This window comes from Jaculus jaculus, chromosome X (assembly GCF_020740685.1).
Source record: "Jaculus jaculus isolate mJacJac1 chromosome X, mJacJac1.mat.Y.cur, whole genome shotgun sequence".
NCBI lineage: Eukaryota > Metazoa > Chordata > Mammalia > Rodentia > Dipodidae > Jaculus > Jaculus jaculus.
The window spans coordinates 5,496,674-5,509,828 of NC_059125.1; the positions used below are offsets into that span (position 1 = coordinate 5,496,674).

The window sequence follows — 13,155 nt, forward strand, 5'->3', positions numbered from 1 at the left end:
AAGGTTAGTCTTAGCTACATAATGATTTGCAAAGCAGCCTGGGATGCAGTATAAAAACTTGTCTCAAAAACATTGAGAAGAGCCGGGCATGGTGGAGCACGTCTTTAATTCCAGCACTCAGGAGGCAGAGATAGGAGGATCACCCTAAGTTTGAGGCCACCCTGAAGCTCCATAGTGAATTCCAGGTCAACCTGGGCCAGAGTGAGACCCTACCTTAAAAAACCACCAAAATAATAATAATAATAATAATAATAAAACATTGAGAGGGCTGGAGAGAAGGTTCAGTGGTTAGGTAAGTTTCCTAAGCAAGCTGGAGAAGGCCTGAGGCTACCCAAGTTCAAATCTCCAGATCTGATATAAATCTCTGGGCGTGGCCACCAGCATCTGTAATCCCAGTCCCATGGGAGAAAAGAATCTTTGGAGCAACCCAGTTGGCTTGGAGAACAGATGGGAACTAGAGGTTAGGTAAGAAAGATGAAAGCTTAAATTTTCCACCTTCTTTACTACTCTTGCATGTCTTGTAAATGCAAGGCTCAAGGAATATTGCAGAAAAGGGTGCTGAAAGAATGTATGAGCCAGTGTGGAAAGGTGTATTCTGAGGCATTTTCTGAGACTGACTGGAGCATTCATGACCCCACAGGAAATACTGATAACTCCACGGAGGAAGAAATGAGGGTGGAGAAGGAGGAACACAAGAGTATAACATGTTGGGAATATGACCAGTAAACAATGTGTTCATGCAATAACATTCTCATTTTGTTTAAAACAAAAAAACATAGGATCAGACTCAAAGCAAGGCCAGGTAAAAGAGTCTCCAGCTACCTCAGATAACTCTTCCCTCCATAGTTGAGTACATGGGGTAATACCAGAGTACATACACATGCATAGGCCACACATACCATACCACACCACGCACACACAAAACACATTACACACATGTACATACACAGAAGCAAGAAAAACTAAAAAAAAAAAAAAATGAGAGGGGGATAAAGAAAAGACTTAGTAGTGACAACAGTGGCCTCTGAGTATTCAATGGTGTCCAAACTACCACCCTCCTTTATAGCCCTGAATCTCTTTATAAGGTCCTAAGCCTTTAGCCAAGTTAAGCAACGGGGAAGTGGGGAGAAGGGCACAAGTGCTGCAAGCCAAGCTGAAGTGATAGGAATGCAGAAAAGAAATGGGCCCAAGGGTCCCCCAACCAGCAATGATGACTTCAGTGACACCATCTGAAGTGTGGTCTCGCAACAAGCAGTACACGTGATCCCTTCTCAGACAGAAATCTTGAAGGGCCACTGCCAAATTATTAAGGCAATAACAACTCCACATTAATCTGTCCTCAGCATAGGCGTCAATGATTTAGCATAGGCCAAGTTCAAAGAGGACAATAGAATTTCTCAGCATCAATCGTTTCTAACACATGAATCCCAGGTGTGTTCCCAGTGTGGGAATAGTCATGGAATTCTAATGGCTCTGCTTTCTTTTTCATCAAGCATTTGCCTATTTTCCTCCCTTAAATCTGGTTGTTAGGATACATGCTTAATAGGAAGTAAAAAGACTATGCCTGTGTGGCTCATACAGAAAAACAAACAAACAAACAAACAAAAAACAATGAAATTATAAGGCTGGCCTCAAAACCAATAAAGTTTCCCTTCTTCATCTCTATGAAGGTCTTACTGGATTTTGATTCTCAGCAAGGGTCCTCAGATGCCTTGGAATTGCCTGCAGAAACACTTGATGTTACTGTGGATCAAATCAAAGAGAATTAAACATTAAAGTACTTGGATAACACTGCAGGTCTGCAATGGCTTGATCTGTAAGGTGTGCATCCATGCATGCATGCATATGCACACCCCCTCCACACACACATGGAATACACACAAGCAATTGCACCCTTTCTTTAACAAATTTCATCCGCTTTTCTTTAGGAACCTCCTCTCTAATGACATTGATCACCTAGGACAGCATTGGGACTTGACTGCAAACGTTTCTCTTTACAATGTCAACAGAATTCTACAAATGTGTGCATCTTAGTACTGGTAGTGGTTCCTCTGTGACTGCAGTGGTCACCTCTGTATCCCAGTGTCTGGCGCACCATAGGTGTTAAATTAATATTTGATAAATTTAACTGAAGTTAGAATTAAAGAGTAGAGGAGAGAACAGGCAGAAGCTTTTGTTATAATGAATTAGGTTGGATGTCTTCTGTTTACACAGACACACACCCATAAACACACACAAAAAATTCAAGGTCGGGCCGGGCATGGTGGCGCCCGCTTGTAATCCCAGCACTCGGGACGCAGAGGTAGGAGGATAGCTGTGACTTCGAGGCCACCCTGAGACTACATAGTGAATTCTAGGTCAGCCTGGGCTAGAGTGAGACCCCACCTCGAAAAACCAAAAAGGAAAAAAAAAATCATGTTTGGAAGGGAAATTTTAAAAAGTATATATATATTTGTGGGGCTTTACCCCTCATACCTTCTCATGTGTAAGACCTCTTCATACTCACTCCTCTTAATCCAATAAAGGCTCTCTAAGCTTAAAAAATAAAAAGTTAGGGCTGGGGGGATTGCTTAGTGGTTAAGGCTTTTGCCTGAAAAGCCAAAGGACCCTGGTTCAATTCCCCAGCACCCACATTGGCCATATGCACAAGGTGGTTCATGCGTCTGGAGTTTGTTTGCAGTGGCTGGAGGCCCTGGTATGCTATCTCTCTCTCTCTCTCTCTGTCTCTCTGTCTCTCTCTCTCTCATAAATAAATAAATAAAAATTTTAACACTATACTGGTTTGATGTAGTGTAGATGATTCTGAATTTATAACAAGCTCCCAGCTAATGGTGCTTGTCTACACATCACACTTTGAGTAGTGAGAATATAAAATGTGCTGGAAAATATATGATTGAAATGAATTAAACTTATGACTTAAAACTTTAGATAGCCAATGTAAATGATCTAAAAGGGTGCTTAATTTGTAAAATGTATCTTAACAAACATTTCAATGAAAAGGTGGTACACCTGTGATTGAAGCTGTCACTGGTAGTCTGAAGCCAAGAGATTTTTACTGCCTGTCTGTTGTCTGAGCGGGACAGATTTGTAATTCAGCTTTGAATTTGAATTCCAGAGTTTGCTTCTTTTCTAGTCTTTCACATAGCTTGTGTTTTCAGTAGCTGATTTCGATGTCCCCAACCTTTAGCTGTAGCCATTGAATGCACACAGGCCAGATGACTGGCAGGAGTGGGTAACCAATGCTGCAAACAATCAACAAAGTCGTTGGGTTTTTTTGCCTAAGCATGCATGCACATACATGTCCACAAGTGTGCATGCACACACACATCTACCACATGCACACAGGAGATGAATCAGTAATGCTGCATCCTCGGCTCACTCATACAATAAGCCATTTCGAACTCAGACATCCTGACTTGGCATCATAAGCACAAATGGAATAATAACAGCTTCATATGGATGTGCACAATTGGGCATAATGGGTCCATGAGTATATATGTCTACAGGTACGGAAATATGAGCCTATGCATATTGGCAAAACTGTAAGCAAATTCACAAATTTATTCATCTCTATAATTACACCCACTCCCTACTGGCATTCCTCTCCCTTCCTTGTGCCTCATAAAGGTCGGTTTAGTCAGTTATACTTTACACCTAGTGAGCCTTCAAGCTTCAGTACAAATGCATGCTATTTCTTTTTGGCCAAATTCTAAAAAGAAAACTTTATTTAAATGTCTATTCTTAGATCTTTCAACTTGGCAAAAAAAAAAAAAAAAAACTTATTTGGGCTAATATCCACTTCACAAATATGTATATTTTCACACATATATGCACACACACAGAGACAGAGAGAGAGAGAGAGATGCCAAGTAACCCATGGCTCTATACAGCAGATTACTCTCGTAGCTGGAATTTCTTTAAGACCAAGAAGTAGTCTCTTTTATGATCAAGAAATAAGTCAGAGCCGGGCAGATGGCTCAGGAGGCAAGAGTGCTTACTTGCAAGCATGAAGGCCTGAGTTCAATCCTAAGCACACATGTGAAAAGCTGAGCATGGCCCCACATGTCTGTAACTCTAGTGGTGGAGAGGCAGAGACAGGATCATTGGTAAGTCAGTGTAACCCAAAATAATCACTGAGCTCCATGTTCAGTGAGAAGTTCTGTCTCAGGAAACTAAGGCAGAAGGGTGATGAGTGACAGAAGAACACACCTAACATCCTCCTCTTGCCTAAGCATGCATGCACACACATGTCCACAAGTGTGCATGCACACACACATCTACCACATGCACACAGGAGATGAATCAGTAATGCTGCATCCTCGGCTCACTCATACAATAAGCCATTTCGAACTCAGACATCCTGACTTGGAGAACAACCACCATGGCTGGCTGCTGCCCTTTGGGTGTGTTGACACCTTCAGATGAAAGGAAGTAATTAATTAAACTTGTCACTCATTCATATGCTGGATGTAAAATCCATGAGGGACAGGTAAAATTAACTGAAAGCCCAAGATCCAGAAAGGAAATGGGAGACCTGAGCTGGTCACAAAAATGATGTGCATGGGCACTTTGAAGGGTCCCAAGTTTAAAACTCATGATAGTTCCATGCAGCCAGGCACTCCACAAATTGCAGTAATGTCAGAGCTAAAAGGAGGCTTAGCAATTACCTAATGATCCAAATTACTTTCATGATAGTGGAGAGGAAGCTGGGGGCAGGAAAGGTAAAACAAAGCTGTCATGGAGCTAAGTGGCAAACTAAGAAAAGTCACCACTGTGTTGCTCTCCTGCCAGCCATTTCGCCTCGTGATGCGCTCTCTCTCAGGCTGAGTTCAGATGAGAGAACAAGGGTCAGTCTGCCTACAAAGGACAAGGACTTGTCATGCAACCACAACAAAATGGTTTTCTGCTCTTTAAGCTAAACAGCCTCCCTGTGTGATCCTGAGATGTTAAGAGCAAGGAACTTCCTGTGCATTCTACAGGATGTTTGACAAGTGACTATGTGGTGGGGAGCTCAACTGTAGCATCTGTCCATTTCCATGGTGTATATTCCAAGTTTATGAACTTGATGTCACTGAACATGAGTTAAAGTAAGAGATACACAATCAGTTCTTATTAGCCGGTAGGAGTTGATGCCAACATTCCACTGGAATTTCTGAGAAGTCCAAATTACTCAGGTTAGAAGATTAAGTAGTTCCTTACATCATGCAGAAAAACCATCCAAGTTGATGAGGAAAATTATAGCAGCACAACCTTTCATTCCCTGAATTATACAGTTTCCCAGTTCCAATGTCTGTGGGACCCAAAGTTAGGAGAAATCACTTAATCCGTGGTCCATCTTGTCTGAACCTCAGAGGAGCATCCTATCTAATTGTGACCAGGCAGGAACAATGAAGGATGGAATTCATGTCCCCTATCTTCGTGTCCTTGGCAGTCAAGCATTCCTTTCCTAGGAGCAATAGGATCCAATTTCCTCTTCAATTTTCCTCTGCTGAAAATAGCTCCCATGCTGGGGACAGAAACTCATCAGGGAGGATTCTTAGCCTGTCCTTTTTTTTTGCCAAATATTGATCGGCTGATGGAGAAAAAATTGGTTTATAAACAAAGGTGGCTAATGACATCCAAGGGTCTGGAGCAATTCCTCTACATCTTTCTGACAGCTTAACAAATGGAGCTAGCTCTTGGGAAGCGTGCTTACGGAACAGCTGGAATATGTAACAGACATTTTTCTGTAAATCTGACAGGTTGAGCTCCATCACGGTTGAGCTACACTCACTGGACATCAATCAGAATGAATTCTGCCATTCCTCGGGAAGTTGCCAAGGGGCTTTTGGTGAGAAGGGAATCCAAGAAATTCAGTTTCAGAAATTAAGAAGAATGGATATGAGACAGATCATAAGCAGATGCAATTTAAAGAGAAGGCCTACAAATGATAGTCTTTTGGCTACCTCTCTGGTTTCCTGACATTGTGATCACTTTCATACAAATGATATAAACACAACCCTGTCCATCCAGGAGATCACTTAGAGGGAGACCCTGCATTATCACATATTTTTATTTAGCCTCACACCCCCGCACACATATACTTGATAAAATCAACAGACATAAGCTCCTATAAGATAAAGGATACACAAAACACTGATGTAAGGATTCACTCTAAGAATCATTAAAATGAAAAACTCCTCTGAGGTTCACTCAGGTAACCTGATTTACCAAAATAGGGTTCACATCATCAATTCAAGAATACATGTAGTCTCTAAAGCACAATTTTGATAATCTTCTAAACATGGAGGGAAATGGAGATCATTATGTTAAGTGAAATAGGCCAGGAGACAGAAAAAGAAAACTATTGTTTGCTTTCTCTCATATGCAAAACCTAGATTCTATGACATGAAAGTGGAAGAGGTCTAAAAAGACCTGGGTGGAGGTAACAAGAAGGGATAATCAGGGGAAGAAAACAATCACACATTTTCCATCACATGTGGAATCTATACTTATACATACACACTTGAAATATGAAAGGAGAAGGGAGACTATTTGGAAAAAAGAAAAAGGATCGGTGAAAGACTATATAAAAGAGACTGAGAGAGGAGAAATGGGGAGGATAGTAGAGAAGTAAATGTAAACAAAATGATACAACAATATATGTTATTATGTCTCAATGAAATCCATCATTTTGTATGCTAATTTAAAAAAAAATAATTAAAATGAAGAAATAGAATGTCACAGGTTATTAGCAGACCAACAAATCATCAAATATAACCTGGTACTATTATTTTTCTTCTTTCAGGCTCAAGGGGATATTATAAACAATAACACACCTATAAAAGAACCTGAGGAGATTGCAAGATTATTGAAAGAAGCTACTGCAACAAGAACAGAAGACATGGTGCTCAAGGCAGCCCTGCATCCAGACCCCTCACTGAGAGCTCCTTCCTAATGCACATCAGGAAATATACAACTGAAAACCATGGCAGCTTGCAGAAGGAAGCTTCTGCTGGGTCTATAGAAGTTCTTTTTCTCTTGGAAAAGTAAGGTGGAGGCTGGAGACATGGCTGAGCATTTAAGGCGCTTGCCTGCAAAGCCCAACAACCCATGTTTGATTCTCTAGTACCCACGTAAAGCCAGATGCACAAATGGCACATGCATCTAGAGTTTGTATGCAGTGGCTAGAGGCCCTAGCATGCCCATTCTCTTGTTTTTTGTTTTTCTCTCTCTCTCCCTTCAAATAAATGAACAAAATATTTTAAAAAGTGAGGATTGGCTGGAGAGATGACTCAGTGGTTAAGGCACTTGTCTGCAGAGCGTAATGACCTGGATTCAGTTCCCCAGTACCCATGTAAGCCAGATGCACAAAGTGGTACATGCATCTGGAGTTTGTTTTCAGTGACTGGGGGTCCTGGTGTGACCATACTTTCTCTCTCTCTCTCTTCATCTCTCTGCTTTCAAATAAAGAAAATAATTTTAATAAGTGAGGAGGGGAGAACAAGGCATTTTCCTCTCAACCAATCTCATCCTTGCAGACTTTCTCAGTTTTCATTTTCAAAACTGATCTCCATTGTGAGAAATCCTTCTCTTTCTGGGCTTCCAACTCAAGACCAAGTTGGTCAAGCTTGACCCGCTACTAACCCTTCCTCTTTTCTCCTCCACAAAGTAGATGAAGCTTGCCTTGAATAACCACCAGATCTTGATGAGTAAAACATCCTGAGCCAAAGACTTTCAGAAGTCATGCCAACTGATAAGCCAAATTATTACCGAGGCATAAAACAAGGTCGCTTTCTCTTTGTTTCATACTGATTGGGGCATTGTCCTGCCTACCAGGCCAGCACTTTGCTCCATGAGAACCACATGAAAGAGAAATACAATGTAACTGCTGACAAGAGCACAAGGCAAATACAAGCAGTTCTAGCTGGCCCTCACTGCCTTTCCTTAATACTACTTAGCACATCCACAAGCTGTTTTCTTCTCTTCAAAGCACTTGAGGGACACTAGCTAATTAATCCTCCCACCAGCCTAGCAAGGTGAGAAAGGATTATCTTCATTTTACAGATGGAGAAATGGAATATTTTGAACACAATCATAAAGCCCAGTGACAGACAGAACTGCCGGTATCTGGGCTCGGATCCTTCCCAGTGTCTTTGAAGCCCTCTCAAGCCTGAAAAGGTAGCCTCACCCCCAGTGTGAGAACTGCCAAGAGCTCCTCACCAGGAGGTAGCCAAGCAGACAGAGGGCCAGAGGCAAGACCAACAAGGCTCTCATGCTAACCCTTCCAAGTCTCTAATTAACTCATGACTTTACTGGACTGCCTGGTTAGGGGAGGTCCTTTTAGAAGCTTAAGTGGAAGAAGAAGAGGAAGAGATACCTTCCCAAGTCTTGTTTAGAGCCGTCCACTTTTGATTATGGCTTCCCTCCTCCATATCTCCTCTGGCTAATCTATTTCTTTTTTAAATTTTTGTTCACTTTTATTTATTTATTTAGAGTGACAGACAGAGAGAGAGAAAGAGGCAGATAGAGAATCAGCGCACCAGGGCTTCCAGTCACTGCAAACGAACTCCAGACGTGTGCGCCCCCTTGTGCGTCTGGCTTACTTGTGTCCCGGGGAATCAAGCCTCGAACCGGGGTCCTTAGACTTCACAGGCAAGCGCTTAACCACTAAGCCATCTCTCCAGCCCTGGTTGATATTTTTGAATGTGCATGTGTATACATATGCAAGTGGGGGGGGATGCACATATGAGAGTGTGCACGCAGAGGTCAGAGAACAACCCCACTGTCATCCTCAAGAATGCTACCCACTACTATTTTTGGCTTGTGGGGGGGTGCGGTGTATGCATGTGTATGTGCCCTTGAGGAACCCCATATGTTCAGCTGTGTTGGGCCTGTATCACCTGCTGAGGCTGAAGTGGAAAGTCAGGTGTTCTGCTCTATAGCTCTTTTGCCTGTTGTTCTGAGCCCGTCTCCTTTTACTAACTCCGGAGCTTGCAGGACTCCACAGATTCTTAGATCTCTGCTTTCCAGACACGTGTGGCCATACCCAGTTGTTTTCATGGGATCTGAAGATTTGAACTCAGGAAGGCTCAGAACCCCTCAGGCCCTCATGCCTGTTCAGGAAGTGCATTTAACTGCTGAGCAATCTCTCTCAGCAGTTAAGTGCGCTTTTTGAGATAGGGTCTCTCAATGGCCTGGAACTCACCGATTAGGCTAAACTGACTTGCCAGTAAGCCCCAGTGATCTTCCTATCCCCACACCCAACCCACTTTACAGACCAAGTTATTTCCCCAACTCATGATTAATATTTTAAACCAGTACTGAAGATAGCCCGCTATGATGAGATCCTACCTTAAATCCTTTTCTGGAACCAAGGAATTTTCTAAATAAATAAATGAAAATCATTGGCAGTGTGTTTTCGTGTTTCAAGTTTTCTCATATTTGGGGGAAGAGCCTTCACTGATTAAACCCCAGCTGCAAATGCCAATTGGAGTCCTGATAAAAACCTCATAATTAAATGCAGCATAGAAATTTGATGCATACCCTCGGGCTATTACTCAAGGCATAGTTCCAAACTGTGGTGGGCTTAGAAGTGCTTAAATTTTCAAACGATCTAAAAATCACTTGCAGTTCAGACTGCTAACACATTCTTCAAAATCATGTCACTTTATTTTATGTAGTTACTTTTGTTTCTTAAGATAATGTCTCACCTTCCTACCCAAGCTGGTCTTGAATTGTTGGGCTTAAGGGAGCCTCCTGCCTCGACCACAGGCAGATGTCAATGTCTCTGCCTATAATTGCCACTTTGAAGTTTCACCCATGTGTTCTGTTAGCAGTTACCCCCAAAAGTTATCAATTTATAGCTTTGCAATTTTTTTTTCTACTCTTTTCCACCCTTACAAACGAAGTCTATGAGTCTCATGCATCTAAGCATTTAAGAAACAGAGAATCTGGAGGCCATTTCCTCATGCCTTCCAAAATGTCTTGTAGGTTCTGCCAATGAGGAGTGCACAGAGAGTTCTCAAAAAGGATTCTGAACTATAATGTAAGACATAGCAACAGCTACTCAGTTGAGAGTGATTTGACCTTTCACATGACATCTGGCAATATCTCAAGCTATTTTTGATTGTCACAACTGAGGGAAAGCTCATGAGTACCATGGGTATCTAATAAGTGGAAGGTGGAGACGCTACTAAATATTCGACAGTACAGACAGCACCCCACAGCAAATAAATATCCAGTCCTAGATGTCAATAGTGCTGAAGGTGAAAAGCTCTGACAGAAAAACTCATGATATGAAGTACATACTGAGCATGTGCTAACAGGTTTTCAATATGAACTCTTAAATGAATGGACTGGAACATTCCCTACTTGTACTAGGACCAATTCCTGTTTCCAAATTAAACAAAGAAATATGACAAACCTCACTAAGAGCAGCTTAGGTAGTCTATTACACTCTCTTAGAATTTAAGTAGGATTTGGTAATTTTCTCACCTAAGACTATGCTTAAGTGCATAAGGCTTTTTGTTATTGTTGTTGTTTTTCAAGGTAGGTTCTCACTCCAGCCCAGGCTGACCTGGATCTCACTTTGTAGCTCCACACTGGCCTTGAACTCACAGTGATCCTCCTACCTCTGCCTTCCAAAGCCTGAATTAAAGGTGTGCACCATCACACATGGCCAGGTTACTTACTTTAAATTGCAAGGTATTTGATGACAGAAGCTAGGCCTTATACATGTTAGTCTCCCCAATGATGCTGGAAACATAGTAGATGAAAAACTTGTTACCTTTATTGATTAATGTGGACTTCAATTAAATCATGGGAAATAGGTAAAATATCAAATACAAACAGAAATGGAACTTTTAAATTAATTTTATTGTGGTTATAAATAACATAACAGGGAAGTAGTCAAACCTCAGACCTTGAACTGGAGAGATGACTTATTGGTTAAGGCACTTGCTTGCGAAGCCTAAGGATTCAGGTTCAATTCCCCAGTACCCATGTAAGCCAGGTTCACATGGTGGTGCATGTATCTGGAATTTATTTGCAGTGGCTGGAGGCCCTGGCATGCCCATTTTCTCCCTCCCCCCCCCTCTGTATCTCACTGCTTGTAAATAAATAAATAAAATATATTTTAAAAGTCCCTATATAAGCCACAATAGGGTATTTTTATTTTTTATTTGCATATTCATTTGCTCACAGAGAGAAAGACAGAATGGGTGCACCAGGGCCTCTAGCCACTGCAAATGAACTCCCGATGGATGCCCCAACTTTGTGCCTCTGCCTTTATGTGGGTACTGGGAAATTGAACCCAGGTTGCTATCTTCGCAAGCAAATACCTTAACCACTGAGCAATCTCTCCAGCCCTGCAACACAGTAAAAGCTTAATAAAATAGATATCATATGAAGAGTTTGAAAAAGTTGCGATCATATAAATTGAGAGTAAAGCAGTTATTACAAGAAGCTGGGAACAGTGGATGAAGGAGAAGTGTGGGGAAAATTTGGTTCTAAGTTACAGTCAGATAGGTGGAAGACGCTCTGGAGCACAATTATTCACTGTGGTGACTATAGGAAACAATTATGTACCACATGTTTTCAAATGCTAAAAGAAAGTATTTTGAAAGTTTCTATCACAAAGAGGTGCTAAATGTTTTAGGAGATAAATATAGTTAATCTGATATCAGCATTATATAATGTGTACATGTATTGAACATTATATGGTGCCTTACTAATATGTACACTATATAAGTTAAAAATGAGAAAAAAAAAGGGCTGAAAGGATGGCTTAGTGGTTAAGGCATTTGCCTGCAAAAGCCAAAGGACTCAGGTTTGATTCCCCAGGACCCACGTAAGCTAGATGCACAAGGGGGCTTGAGCATTTGGAGTTTGTTTGCAGAGGCTGGAGGTCCTGCCTGGAATGCCCATTCTCTCTCTCTCTCTCCCTCTTTCTCTTTCAAATAAATAAATAAATAAATAATAAAACATTTTTAAATGAGAAAAATAACATTGGTGAATGTCACAGACAAAATATTGATCAAAAGACTCCAACATAAGGGATGCACACTGTATTTTTACATTTATATGAAGTTCAACATCAAGCCAAATCAATCTATGAAAATAAAGGTCAGAATAAGAGGTACTGTTTCAGAAGGCACTTGTCTGGTAGGAATGTGAACTGAAAAGTGGCGTATGAGAACTTCATAGAACATTGTGAGTATTCTGTGTCTGGAGTTTATAGGTGATCCAGTGGGTGTATACACACACAAAAATGTATCAAGTCATACACGTAAGATTGGTTCAAATTAATTTATGTCATTTATATCTTAGTTTCAATAAAAATAAGTAAAATGGAAAGTACAAAAAAGGAAATAAAAACAGCCATAGTTTAAATTATGTTTTTTAACAGGTAGGCTTATGCTAACACCACTCTTCCAAATGGTAAGTATTCACAGCTTTCATCCAAATTTCATCTCCAACATTTATCTTTTTTTCTTTTCCTTTCTTTCTTTTTTTTTTTTTTATTAGGCAGGGTCTCACTCTAGCCCAGGCTGACCTGGAACTCACTATGTAGTCTCAGGGTGGCCTTGAACTCACAGTGAGCCTCCTACCTCTGCCTCCTGAGTGCTGGGATTAAAGGTGTGCGCCACCACGCCCGGCTCATCTTTCTTCTTAATTAAGATGCAAATGTAGACTTGATGGTTAGAAAATAGGGCAGAAAAATAAATGACACAGCCAAAAGGAACATGATAATTTATTTCCCATTCAAACAATGAACTTAAATCCAGGTGGGAGAAATCAGGTCTGACTCCACTATCATCAGGTAGGCTGTGTGTGTGTGTGTGTGTGTGTGTGTGTGTGTGTGTTTGCGCTCTTCCTTTGATGTGGCTGCCTAAGGCAACCCATAACAGTAATAATGGTACTTAAAATATAAACAATTGCACTTCATATTTAAGAAACCACTCCTAACTTCTCCATCCCAAAAAACCAAAGTCCAGCTCCTGAGGAAAAGATAGAGAGTACTTCTAAAACCAGTAAATTCTCATCTAGGTCATCAACTGAATTCCTACAATCCAGTAGCCCCTTAACATCATGAAACATTAGCAAACCATGGTATAAGTTCAGAATCAAATTTTCAAACAACTCTAGTCCTGCTGGAAGGCCATTGAAGATTTT

General features: G+C 41.1%; 1 protein-coding gene across 2 annotated transcripts in view; it reads right to left on the minus strand.

Moving 5' to 3' along the window:
- The window catches only part of Nhs (NHS actin remodeling regulator), a 398,091-nt gene that overhangs the window by 325,874 nt on the left and 59,062 nt on the right, over nt 1-13,155 (minus strand). The gene's annotated exons all lie outside the window — the stretch shown is intronic.